The sequence below is a fragment of the Myotis myotis genome, unplaced genomic scaffold, assembly GCF_014108235.1.
Source record: "Myotis myotis isolate mMyoMyo1 unplaced genomic scaffold, mMyoMyo1.p scaffold_m19_p_16, whole genome shotgun sequence".
NCBI classification, from domain to species: domain Eukaryota; kingdom Metazoa; phylum Chordata; class Mammalia; order Chiroptera; family Vespertilionidae; genus Myotis; species Myotis myotis.
Window position 1 is genome coordinate 26,212,908 of NW_023416320.1, and position 14,461 is coordinate 26,227,368.

At 38.0% G+C, this 14,461-nt stretch overlaps 1 pseudogene; it reads right to left on the bottom strand.

Annotated features, from left to right (window-relative positions):
* Positions 1-11,876: 11,876 nt before the first annotated feature.
* Positions 11,877-13,604, bottom strand: LOC118670796 (annotated as a pseudogene).
* Between the last annotated feature and the right edge of the window lie 857 nt (positions 13,605-14,461).

Here is a 14,461-nt window from a genome sequence, read left to right on the forward strand (position 1 = left end):
CTCTCACATATCAGTGTTTCTCTCTCTCTCCCTCTCCCTCTCCCCTTCCCACTCTCTCTAAAAAATCCATGGAAAAAATATTCTCAGGTGAGGATTAACAAAAAAAAAAAAAAAAAAAAGGAAAAAAAAATATATATATTAGAAATGTTAACTTTTATTATAAGCCTGAGAAGTATGTTGTCTTACTTGAGGCTGAATTTTAGAAAAAAATGCCCAGATTCTAGCAATACTTGGTTGTAGCTACCCTGTTATCAGAGATTGAATATATCAATCATGGCTTACATAGGCCAAATGCATTCCCCTTGCTTTTCTCTCATAAATTATGACCACTTCACTGATGAGTAGAGCATTTCCCCATGAATGTCAGTCCTAGCAACTATAATACAAAATGGCAAAACTGTAAAATAATTTAGGAAGATAATGTATCACATAACAATTAAAATGCACTAGGTAATTTATCTGTGATATGACTATTTACTATACCACAGATTTTCAACAGAGATGTGTATGGGTAGCATATTTTCATATCTATAAAATGTGGAGTGATTGACTTCTCTAATAGACTTCACGTTACCTGCAATTATGTAATTAAATTATTTTCCTTTTCAGGAAAAAAAAAAAAAGCCACAGCATCACTCCTCATCCTTAAACTCTGCAATTTTTACTCTTGTGTTTTCAAACAATACCTCATAGCTTTCTATACTTTGTAGAAAAACAATAATCTATAATTATTTACAAAGTTACAACAATCGTTTAAGGTAACTATAATTACTCTTTATTTTAAGCTTAGTCATGAAAGAGCTGTGGTCTGTTTTATATTTCAGCCTTCTCTCATTCCATGGCACCAGCTATAACATGGCAATAGCTAAGTTATTAAGCTACTCATAACTTAAGATTTCAGAGTTTTCAAAATTAAAAACCAAACAAATACGCACTACACACAAATCTTATTTTAGTTTATTGGAGAAAATGGTTCTTAAAGTAGTTTACAAATTTTATATTATACCAGAGGCCCAGTGTACGAAATTTGTGCACTGCGGGGGTGGCGGGGGGAGGGGGCTGTCCCTCAGCCCAGCCTGCACCCTCCACAATCCAGGACTGCTGGCTCCCAACTGCTTGCCTGCCTGCCTGCTTACCTGCTTTCCCCTAACCGCTTCTGCCTGCCAGCTTGATCATCCCCAAACCACTCCCCTAATAGCTTGATCGATGCCTAACTGCTCCCCTGCTGGCCCAATTGCCCCCAACTGCCCTCCCCTGCTGGCCTGATTGCCCACAACTGCCCTCCCTTGCCAGCCATTTTGTGGCTGTGGGCAACACCATCTTTGAGGGTGGGGCATTCAATTAGCATATTCCCTCCTTATTGGCTGTGGGTGCTGCCATCTTTGTGATGGTGTGAGGGTCAATTAGCATACTTCCTCTTTATTAGATAGGGTGTTTAGATTGATTAAACATTCATCCACTAAAGACTGTGCACTTGATAAGTTGTCATATGTTAGTACAAATATGTTTGCATGTTCCAATTTGAATTTTTAAAATTTTTACCTTAATTTTTAATTTTAATTTTCAACCTAACAACCTTTCAGTTACTGAGAGACACTGATAATTTAAAGCTAGATTAATAAGAGCAGAAACATTAGTCTGAAACTGTGTATTATCCTCTGAAAGAAAACAAACAAAAATGATGTCTTTACGAAAGGTCCTGGGTCTTCAAAGGGCCCTTTTGTTACCATAGGGCAGGCGGTGAATCTTGCGGTTTCAAAGATGTGTGGGAGGTGGGCACATTGACTCCAGAAAGGGGGGTAATAATTGTAGAGAAAGAACCTCTTTATTTACAAATGGTTGGCATTTTGTCAATCCAGGTTGAAACTAGCTTGTGAGAAGATTCAAATTTATGAGCTTATTTTTAGTGGATAACTGACTCCCAAGCAAAATAATTTCCCCATAGGGTGAGGTGGTTTAGTGGTTTGTTCCATAGATTTAGAACTTTGAGAAATTTCCTATTTTAAAATATTTTTTATATTTATGATGTTTATAAAACAAGTTACCATGTTTTTGAAGCATTTACATAAGCTTTGTTCTACTGCTTATTGTGATTGAGCATTGCGGGAGAGGAGTTGCAACTGTTCCTCTCTTAACTCAGCCCAACTTCCCATTATTTATTTTTGAAAATGCCCTATGGACTCTCTAGTCATTAAATATTATTGAAACCCCATGTAAAGTAACTGGAACATTTGTATTCAGTTTCCCTATGGATTACACAGGGGTTTCCAAAATAATGCCAAATATATTTGGCTAGGATGTTTTGCAATTTGTGAACCTAAGATTAAAACAAACGAACAAAAATTAACAGGTTTCCTTTTTTACAATATATAAACCTAGTAGACATCTGCTTTGCCAATTAAGCCACTCATAAGGAAGAGATATGTAACCAAAACCTGAAAGAATGATTCTTCTTTAAAAGCAAACCAAATACTAATCTAGCAGGTAGAATGATCACAGTCAGAGAAATCACTTGTAAAACAATATAGCATGATGAGTAAGGCCTGTGCTTGGGGTCAGGGAACTGAGGATTCGGGACTGCTCTACCTTTTGCCAGCCATGTCCCCTGACAAATTACTTGTCCTTTCTGAGTTCCACTGTTCTTTTTTTCCAAGTATAAAGCAGGAATCATGGCAATTCTCATTCATTTAATTCCATGTATTGAGGGGCTATTATGAGCTACACACTGCTGGTACCAAGGAAATAGCAATGAAGAAAATAGACCAAGAGACTCTGCCCTTGTAGAAACTAGGTTTGTAGAGGAGGTGAAAATAAAAATAAAGCTTTAACTGGTTTGGCTCAGTGGATAGAGAGTCAGCCTGCGGACTCAAGGGTCCTAGGTTTGATTCTGGTCAAGGGCATGTACCTTGGTTTCAGGCACATCCCCAGTAGGGGGTGTGCAGGAGGCAGCTGATCGATGTTTCTCTCTCATCTATGTTTCTAACTCTATCCCTCTCTCTTCCCCTCTGTAAAATTCAATAAAATATATTTTTTAAATAAAAAAATTAAAATAAAATAAAAAAGAAGAATATAATAAGTAAATGCATTGTATACTGAAAGATGAAAACAAGTAAGGCTGTAGCCCTAGCTGGTTTGGCTCAGTGGATAGAGTGTCTGCCTGTGGACTGAAGGGTCCCAGGTTCAATTCCGGTCAAGGGCACATGCCTGGGCTGTGGTCTCGATCCCCAGTAGGGGGCGTGCAGGAGGCAGCTGATCAATGATTCTCTCTCATCACTGATGTTTCTATCTCTCTCTCCCTCTCCCTTCCTCTCTGAAATCAATAAAAATATATTGGGGGGATAAAAGGCTGTAAGAAAAGAGTATTCAGGAAAGATATTTTAAGTAGTGTGGTTGGATAGAGCCTATTACGGTAGCATTTGAACAACTGCTTTAAAGATGAGGGAGTGAGTATACCTTTCTCAGGCGAAGATATTGCAGGGAGAGAGAACATGGGTCTACTTTTTTGGCCACTCTATGCTGCTGTTCTCCAAAATAGGAACACTTTGCTCTCAAATGCAATGTCCCATTAGGATCAACTTGGAAATAAGCCTCAACAAGCCTGGACTCAAGGTTGTCCTTCCAATAGGAGATGGAGGTAGAGGCCTCTGTATGTAGGAGAGAACATGTCAGTGTTAGAAGAAATGGTCATGGGATGTGACCGATATATCCATCATGTGCATCACAGTAGAGAAACAGGTTAGAAATACTGTTTTAGAAATGCAGAAATTGGATCTGAAATTCACAGATTGGCAATCTGCCTAATGGATAAATCAGTCATGAGAACAGGAAAAGAAGAAACAAATCCAAAAGTTAGTAATGCTATTCTGAATGAGTGTTTAAAATTAAACAGAATCACAAACACCAGGCTCTAGTGATTCTTTTTCCAGGTTTTATCCCTCACAAATAATTTTTTTTTTACTGTTCATAAAATCCATGATAAAAGGGACCACATATTAGAAATTCTAGTTAATTACTAAGTTGAATCTTAAATTGATTATTTCATATGCCTAGATGATCTAGTCATATTTTATTTTTTAACCTCTGTTTTTAAAATATATATATTTTTTTGTTGATTTCAGAGAGGAAGGGAGAGGGAGCGAGAGATAGAAACATCAATGATAAAAGAGAATCATTGATCTGCTGCCTCCTGCACGCCCCCTACTGGGGATCAAGCCGGCAACCCTGGCATGTGCCCTGACTGGGAATGGCACCGTGACCTCTTGGTTCCTAAGTCAATGCTCAACTACTGAACCTCTATTTTTGATATGTAGAAAATGCTTATGAAATGCCCCTTGCCTTACTTAGAAGCATCCAATAAACTTATTTGGCTATTTCTCCATTGGTTTAATGGGAACCTTCTATGAATTATTTTGTAAAAAAATAATTCTCAAGTCCTCTGAGTGCTTAGATACTTATATATTGGATTTTCCCAGTATGGGGAACACCTGTTTCTTTAGCAGGAAGGGCAACTCAGGGCTGCAGGAAAAGAAAAGTAGTCACTTTATTTCTTTTCTTCACTCCTTCCTGCCCAGGCTAGTTCTTGAGTGGCCCATGGAGGAGATGAAACAACATTAGAATACATTGCAGTTATCATTGGGGAAGTGAGTGGGGGTTGACTTGCTGATTGCTCTGTTTCAGCATTCTCATAGAGCCACTCTGGTGAACAGTGAGGGTAGGTAAGCAGTGCACCTTTTGTACCTCATGTTCATGACCTTGAGAACACAGAGAAAGGCTGCTCCACCTCTCTGACCCACGTGAATCCAGGTGTATGTGACTTTGCTTCCTGCTTCCTCACAGATTTCTCTTCCATCTGTCCCCAGGATTATTTTTTCCCTCCAAAGCATAACTACTTGATCCTGTCCTTCTCAAGCTTAGCCAAACTCACTTTATCAGTGGAAGCTAAATTTGAGGGCAGCTCTACTTGTGTGTATAAATATAACAGAAGCAAAAGCAGAAGCCACATTCAATTTTGTGCTGGACCATTTGTTAGCCCATGCATATAATTCTCTGTGAATTCACACTTAACACTTATATCTGGCCATTTTTAACAGAGGATGTGCCATAAATAGCATGCCAGCCTAGAAAACTTAGACTTCTATGAGGTACTATAGAAATTATTGGGCTGATGCCACCTCTACCCATCCATCCACCCACTCCAACTTTTGGTCTTAAACCACCATAGAAAAACCAAATTTCATCCATTGACCTGGTCTCAAGATATTACTCTAGTTTTTGCTTACTTATAATTTCAGGTTATAAGAGTTATGCATGAATGCTTTTCTTAAACCTGACAGCTATGGTTAGAAGATTTTGTCCGTACTTGCTCTAGCCAGGGACATGACATAGGGTGCTAATGCCTTAATTTCGCCTGCCAGAAAACTCATCTGATAATAATAGTTTGCTGGGAATTTGGGAGAATGACAGCTATGCACACCATAAAGAACAAATTTCCCAACACTCACAAGTAAGAGTTAACTATATAAGAAATATAGTATAAGTTTTCTTTTCAATCCATCAGGAAATGTTTTAAAATAAAAAGCAAAGTCAAATCCAAAATCAATTTTGAGCAGCCATAGTGTGCTCTTATTTCCCTTCATTTCCTGTTTGTGTTTATACATATGCATTTGATCTTATCTGGGTGATATGTTACATATTGAGGAATTCACAAATCATCCATGGAATTTAGTCAAAACAGTGTTAAAAATGTAACCAGTGCCAAGAGTAATGAGTTGATTAACAGAATATTCAGGAAACATAACATAAAAGAGAATGAGAGAAAACAAAGAAAAGGTAGGTTATCCTTCTTGTTTGGTTGTTTGCCCTGCTGTGGCTGTGTAGTTACAGGGGACAAGTATTTTTCTAGAGTGACATTCAACAGAAGAAAGAACGTCTTTCAGTTATGTCAGCAATCTTTGTTTCATAATCCTACTCATCCCTTGGCTTTGTTTATATGCATATGTGCTTGAGTTTTCTCTTTGGAACAAATTAAGCTTAGTAAGCAAGGGAGAGGAGGAAAGGAGTAACGCTGCCTGTGAAGGGGCAGAGGAAGTTTAGCAGAGTAGGTGATGCTTGGGTTGGATTCTAACAGATGATGCCTCCAGTTGGATAAAAATGGGAAGAGATAATCAAGGCAGAAGGACTAGGGATTGTATTGGCACAAAAAGTGAAATTTCTGCCCTGACCGGTTTGGCTCAGCAGATAGCGCGTCGGCCTGCGGACTCAAGGGTCCCAGGTTCGATTCCGGTCAAGGGCATGTACCTTGGTTGCGGGCACATCCCCAGTGGGGAGTGTGCAGGAGGCAGCTGATCAATGTTCCTCTCTCATCGATGTTTCTAACTCTCTATCCCTCTCCCGTCCTCTCTGTAAAAAATCAATAAAATATATTTTTTTTAAAAGTGAAATTTCTAATCTTGTTAAAAAAACAAAACACATGAATGGAGTCTTTAAATATGGCTTGTAACTTTGCAGTGATGAGAGGGATAACTTTCTATCTTAATTTTGATTTCACTGAAAGAAGATCCCGAAGCAAAAATAATAGTGTACAGAGTTTATGTGACAAGTGATCCCAGGAAACACAGGTAGGGGAATATGGGAATAAATAAGGAAGGGGAAAATGTCACACACAAAAAGATGAGCTTTGTAGTCATTTATCACTGCGGACAACTGGAATTCCATCCCGTTAGGACACTTTGGAAGAATGTATAGAATATATCTTAGAGGTCGTCAAGGGCTAAACAAGCTGGGACATGAACTGACTAATTACCCTTTTGTCACTGGATAAAGCATTAACTTGAACACTTTGGGCTTGTTTGGTGCATGGGTCAAGTATTCTGTAGCAGTGAAGAGCAGCCCTTGGTCCGAGTCACGGGGCATGTAGCAAGCAGCTTCCTGTGTTTAGAAATAAATCTAAGATGATATGAGTGGAGCACCTTACAGTTTCTGTCTAGCCTTCTTTCTTACTATCTGAATGCCCTCCTCCTACTCCTCCTGCCCTCCCGTCCCAATGCCAGCTCTCCTCATTACTTACAAATGACTCTATCAGTACTGCACTATGGACAGAGATGCAGTGATGTTTCCCTCAGCTCCCTGAACACATTGGCCTCTCCCAGGAGGAGGTAGAGAAAATACGAGTTCAATAAACTCTAAACCCCAGCCCATACTTTGTCTTGGTTTTAAATCCTCCTACTGGATCCACTCAAAGATCTGCTGGGAGTTGAAGTAATAAAATATCTGGTGCATCTGAAACAAGTAGAATAATCTCTTTCTTTTATAGGAGACCCCGGAGACTCAGAACTTCCTTCTGATGTGGTTTTTGACAGTCCCCTTAGAACAGCCTCTGGTCAAGACACAGTAGCTCAGGTGGATGGCCTTGCAAAGAGTAAGATATTGTACACCTTTTTTTTAAAAAAAAAAAATTAATACATGGAAATGAGAATTTACATTAACTTTCAAATTCTTTTACTAGTTAAAGTGGGGTTGGAAGATCAAAGGTCCCTGTCTCTCTATTTCTTGAACTGGTGTTGAGGGACATATTGCTAAGAAGCTTAAGGAAGCTTCTGGCTTGTGGTTATTTTAAGGCACTGTCATCTCAAATACATATCAAGCTGACAATTTATTACTGAAGTAGACAGAGATTTGGAGACCTGAGTTCAAGTAACAAGTTCACTTCATCTTCTGCAAGGCAAGTTATTAATCTGTCAATGGGAATAAAGGTAACACACAAGTTAGTTGAAAACACAAGATGAAGTGTTTTATGTGCGTGTGAGAATGTGTGTGCATGTGCTTACACACATTTTACTAGTTCTACCTTTAATGCAAGCACTAACTTTGTTTACTTTAAGTGATTTAACCTCACAGCTACTGAATCTGCAAAATGGATTGAATTAGATCAGTGGTTCTTACTTAGCACAACGGAACATGTGTCATTGTCTAAAGACAGTTTAGTTAGCCATAACTGGACAGGGGTGTGCTATTGGTATGAAGTGGATAGTAGTCAGAGATGTTGGTAAACATCCTACAATGCATAGGCCACCCCCACCCCCGCAAAATAAAAAGTTGACTGATTCAGGTCAAGATGTCAATAGTGCCGAGAGAGACAAATCCTGGATTTGATGACTATTGAAAAATGTGTATCAATACTAAGACTTCCCCCCTCCCCTGAGATGTTATTGCATCAATAAAGTAAAAATATGTGTTGAATACAAATGGTTTCCCATTACAGTTGAAGGAAATCTAAAATCTTGGCAACAACCTAAAAAGCTCTATGTGATCTGGCCCTGGCCTGCTTCTCTGGCCTCGTCTCAAGCTACTCTCATCTGCACTCTCTCTGGCTTGGCTCTGCTGGCCCTCCTGCTGCTCCTGCAGCACCGCAAACTCCCCAGGGACGTGGATATTCACTAAGCTACAAATCTTCTCCCCAGTTGTCTGCTTGTCTAACGTTCTCATTTTATTCACATCTCTGCTCAGATCTCACTTTACCTGAGAGGCATTCTCTGAACACCTGATTTGAAATGCCACCACGCTTCATGTTTATCTCCTTACGTTTTGGTCACTTTATTTTTGTTTACAGTTTCATCCCTGGTGCCTGGTATAGAGAAGAGATTCAAGAAACTTGCGTCAAATGACTAAGTCACTTGGGGATCCTTTGTCAGACATCTTTTAAATGGTCCATACTATTCTAATACTTTTTTACTTTTAAATATTGGTTTTAATTTTGTTGATTATAACATGGGAGATGACAGACATTTCACTACAAGTAAAATGTAAAGGTAAAAAGAGCTTGTGAGGATTAAAAAGATTGTAGATTTTCTTCTCATGGAGAAAAAAGGAACAGTTCTTTTTACAGTTTTCATATCTGCAAGGATACAGATGTTTTCATTGGGGAGACAGAAATTTATAGGAAAAGGCTAAAGTTTGTGTTTGTTAGGGGGATCTGTGATCGACAGAAAGATGGTTTTCTGTTCATTTATTTTGTTTGCTTTATTTGGTTTTGGTGTGTCTCAGTGTAAGTTTCTTTGTCTCCCCTCTCTGCTTTCTGGCATAGTACATAGGTGCCCCTGGCTCCTACTGAGGGCGGGGCAAGATATTAGTTCTGCCTGTGTTAAGTTCTTGTCTCTAAGACAAGGGTTTGACAAGATTTATGAATTTAACAATCTTCCAAAGCAGTATGATTTATTTGGTGTTTTATTTGCCTGGTTTATTTACTTGAGCACAGTAAGAGCTGTTGACTAATACATGAATTCCTCAGAGTCTGGTTAATAAAATAGTACTAAATTATACTAAAACTAAGAATACAACACTTTTTTTCCAAGTTTTATTGAGAGTTAATTGATATCTGTCATTGTATAAACTTAAGTTGTACAGAACAATGGTTTGACCTACACATATTGTGAAAGGATTATTGCAGTAAGTTTAGTTAACAACTGTCGTCTCATAAAGATACCATAAAAGAGAAAAAGAAAAAAGGGAAAACAGTTTTCCTCATGATAAGACCTCTTAAGCTTTACGCTCTGAACAACTTTTATATATATCATACAGCAGTGGTAGCTGTTGTCATCATGCTGTACATTACCTCCTTAATACTAATTTATTTTGCAACTAGAATTTTGTATCTACTTGACCACCTTCCTCCAATTTCCCCTCCCCACATCTCACCTCCACATACCTCAGATAACCACAAGTCTGATTCTTTTTCTGTTTTAACAAATTTTTAAATATTCTCTATCTGGATATTTTGCATATATTCTAGGGTTATGCTGTTAAACTTTATAAACCAGAAATGTCTAATTGTCTTTATCAGCATGCCTGCAGATATGAAGAACCCATAATTATCCAGTTTATTTCTCCAGATTGAGCCTGGCCTACATATAACTGCAGGAATGTCTTTTTTATTTTGAGACCTGCTAGCTTGTCTATGTTCCTGGCTTGGCAGAAAGAGACATTAATTAACTTCCTATAAAACTTCCTTTAAACTCAACAATAAGAAAATGAACAACTTGATTTAAAAATGAGCGAAGCGGGGAGGAGAAAGCGGAGAAGAGGTTGCCAAAGAACTTATATACATATATGCATAGCCCATGGACACAGACAATAACGCAGTGGAGGTTGGGAGTAGGGCGGAGGGGGCTAATGGAGAGGAGGAAGGGGACATCTGTAATACTTTCAACAATAAAGATAATTTTTTTTAAAAATTAAAAAATAATGGGCAAAAGATCTGAAGAGGTACTTCACTAAAGAAGATGTATAGGTGGCAAATAAGCACATGAAAAGATTCTTTGCATTATATATCATCAAGGAATTACAAATTCAAACAATAATGGGATACCACACACCTATTAGAATGGCCCAAATCCAGAACACTGGCAGCACCAAATGCTATGGAGGATGTAGAGCAGCAGGAATTCTCATTCATTTCTGGTGTGAATGCAAAAACGGTACAGACACTTTGGAAGATAGTTTGACACTTTCTTACGAAGGTAAACAAGCTCTTAAATCATACTCTCCAGCAATTGCCCTCTCTAGTATTTAATCAAGTGAGTTAAAAGGCCATGTCCACATGAAACCTGCACACAAATGCTTATAGCAGTTTTACTCATAATTGCCAAAATAAGGAAGCAACCAAGATGCCCTTCAGTAGATGAATGCATAAATAAACTGTTACATCCAGACAATGAAATATTATTCAGCAATTAAAAGGAAATGAGCTTCAAGCCATGCAAAGACATAGAGGAAATGTAAGTGCATATTATGAAGTGCAAGAAACCAATCTGAAAAGGATATACATGCTATATAATTCCAATTATATGACAATTTGGGAAAAGCAGAAGTATGGAGACAGTAAAAAGATCAGTGATTGCTGGGGGTTAGGGGAAAGTGAAGAGGTGACTTTTAGACAAAATACAGAGGACTTTTTATAATGGTAGATATACGTCAGAATACATACAGAGAATGTACAATACCAAGAGAGTATCCTAATGTAAACTATGGATTTTGTGTGATAATAATGTGTAGGTTCATTGATTGTATACCATCCCAGTGTGGGATGTTGATGGGAGTGGGTAGCTCTGGGCATGTGGGGTCAAGGGTCTATGACAACACTGTAAGTTCCACTCGATTTTGCTGTATCTGCTCTAAAAAGAAGGTCAATTTAAACAGTTATACATTAAAAAAAAAAGAAAGGTGTAGAAATGGTGTTTTTCTTCCTCCCCCGCTAGGCACAGCATTTGGGAGAGAAGAACTACCGCCCATTGCAAAGTAATGCAAAAGGAATTTGGCAAACAAAAAGACATAAGGAAAAACAGGTTCTGGTAAACACTCCAATTAAATGATAAATATGGTCTCTTGAAGGAGTATGTTTTCACTGAGGTGGTCTGGTAATTGATTAAAAGACTTAATTTTGAATGTTTTCTTAAATATCAAGCCAATACCCCAAGGTATTTTCAGTTTTCCTCCATTCTCATGCCAGATTATAGAGCATATTTTAAATGGGGGCTGAAGACTGAGCTGCTTGATTTTTTACAGCCACTGAGAAACAGGATTTCTGCAAGGATGAATTACTTTCTGGCTCACTTTTCCCCACAGGCTTAGAGTAATGACTTGCACATAGTAGGGATACAACTAGTAATTTTTTTTAAAAAAATATGTAATACAAATTTATTCTGTGACCTTTCCCTTATTGAAGAATTTTTTAAAATAGAGAAAATACATCAAGATTGCACGAAAAAGAAATACCTAGTAATATCCATTTGATGCTAGATACTATTTTTGTTTTCATTTCAAACATCATTTTTGAAAAAGTAACATAAAAATTACAAAAAGTGCTACATACTTCATATGTCCTATGCCTCATCAATTTTAATCCAACTGTCAGTTTTATTCTCAACTATATATGTTAATATTTGCTCCTGTTCTTGAATGGGAAGAGTATTTGTCCATTTTCTGTTTCTTAACAGTGATGTTTCTCTTTTCTCTAATTCTTCAAGAAAATGCTTCATGCTGAGTTTAAATAATAATCATGGGTCTAGTTCCAAAAGTGGTGGGCGATTATAGATCTATCTAACTTTGAGAGCCTGAGATATGAGTCCATCCAAGTGTTCAGCTTGTTTTCCATGAGGAGAGTGTGTGGATACCCAAACTGGCAACTTGGGGTGACCGTGGAAGCTCCCTGCTACTTTATTCTATCTACTGCCAAAACACTGAACTGGCTCTGATGTCCACACAAGCTTTTGCAGCAAGCTGTAGTCCAATTTTGTCAGCTTCAGCCTCCACTGTTCTACTGTATCAAACATATAATCCTGCCATTTATCTACTGTCCCAAGAATTTCAAACTATCTCCAGGAAAAATGGCCCAAATCATTGTGGAAAAAAAAAATCAGACCCAAGAAATCTAATAAATGAACCAAGCTAGCCTTTTCTGCACCATGCCCTAGAAGCACATGTGTTTTTTTCATGGCCCAGGAGGAAAGAAACGAGATGAATACCAGTACAGTTACAGTATTTAAAAGCCCAGGGAAGATAAACATACCCATTTGGAAGCATAAAATATTTATATTTGGAGAATCAATCACATGAATAACCCAACTGATCTCAGAGATCCCTGGGATAGCTTTACTATAGTCAATTAGATGGTAAACCCTCTCTTTACTAGTCAGGTATCAGGCATCTTTCTCAGTTGGCATATCATTTTTAAGTTCTTCAATCTATTATCAGTGGGGTGTTCTCTGTGTCCCCACCTGTTGCCTATATCTTTTTCTCCCCTACAAGCTCAAGTATGGAAGGGATTTTGGCTTGATTACCATTAATAATATCAACACCAAACACAATATCTGCAAATAATAGATGCTCAATAAATATAAGCAAGAAAAAAATGCGTGAGTAAGCACAACTGTTTCTTTCTTTTTAAAAAATATATTTTTATTAATTTCAGAGAGGCAGGGAGAAGGAGAGAAAGGTAGACATCAATGATGAGAGAGAATCATTGATTGGCTGCCTCCTGCACACCCCATCCTGGGGATCGAGCCCGCAATCTGAGCATATGCCCTTGACCGGAATTGAATCTGGGACCCTTCAGCCCTCAGGCTGACACTCTATCCACTGAGCAGAACCAGCTAGGGCCACAACTGTTTCTTGAACATCCATTAGAGCACTTTGGTGTTATCAATAAGCCTTGAACTAGAAATAAAACACGTAGGTTCAAGGCCCAATTCTATCCATTTTCATTATCTATCCTTTCATAAATATGGAAAGCTCTGAGACTCAATTTTCCTCTCTGCACAATGATCAGAAATCAATCTGACCTGCCATTCCAAGACTTGAGGAACTCTATCAAGATAATATGTAAACGAAGGCACTCTGAGTTTTAACCTGCTATATAAATACATGATCAGCCATGGCATGTCAGCCTGACATTGATCAGAGAAATGATTTGTAAAGTGAGCGGAGAGTGTAAGACATTGGAGAATGTTTAATTTACCAGAATTCTCAGGGGACTATGACACATAGTTGGAAGAAACATTTGATAAACTACTGGTGAGTAAGACCCTTACCACTTCTACCCCAAGAGACATGCTCCCCTTTCAAATGATTTTCAGTGGAAGTCTTCTCTAAGAAGGTCTCTGCTTAATTGAAGACCTTTTGAATACAGAGTGGGACAGAAGTATAAAACCAGAGATGCAGTGCTTGAGGCACAACACATGAATATTTCCAACAACTTTTCCTGGAAATTAATCAAGGGACAGAATTTTATTTCATTAAATTAAAAATTTGAGATGATTCCTGCCTACCAATGACATCAAATTAAAAGCCTGGCTGAGATGTAGAAGTATTATAATCCAGCCTCATGTAGAATTATATCAGAACCATATTGGACTTTATCAGGCCTAAAAAATAAATCTGGCCTATGTTCCATAAAGTCAGAATACATTAATGTAGGTGGGACTAAGATCAATCTCTTTAGCCAAAAAAATTAATCTCACATAGCAATGTGGGGGCAAACCTGGAGCCAGAATGAATATTCCAGCTCATGTTGTACCAAATGTCTGATAAGAGATTGCATTTTAAGTATTAATTCAAAGGCATTGAACAGATCAGTCATTTGCATCATGTTTTTCCATTTCCTCTCTCCAAATGGATGGCCTACAATCAAACGAGGCAGATGAAAACTGGTAACAGCTTGCTAATGGATGTCAAAATCTTAGCTCATTTTATTCAAGGGTTCCTTCATTTGTTCTTTAATTCATCAAACGTGTATTAGATGCCTGTACAGTCCAAGCATCTGGAGTTTCATAGGGAATTATAGTAAATACAAACAAATATTGTGTGTATGTGTGATCTGAAATGTTTACTAGTTGTGGTGTGAGAGAAGAAACATACCATTAAAATAAAACATTTGGTTCTTGGGCTAATTTCCAAAAGAAGTTTCTTG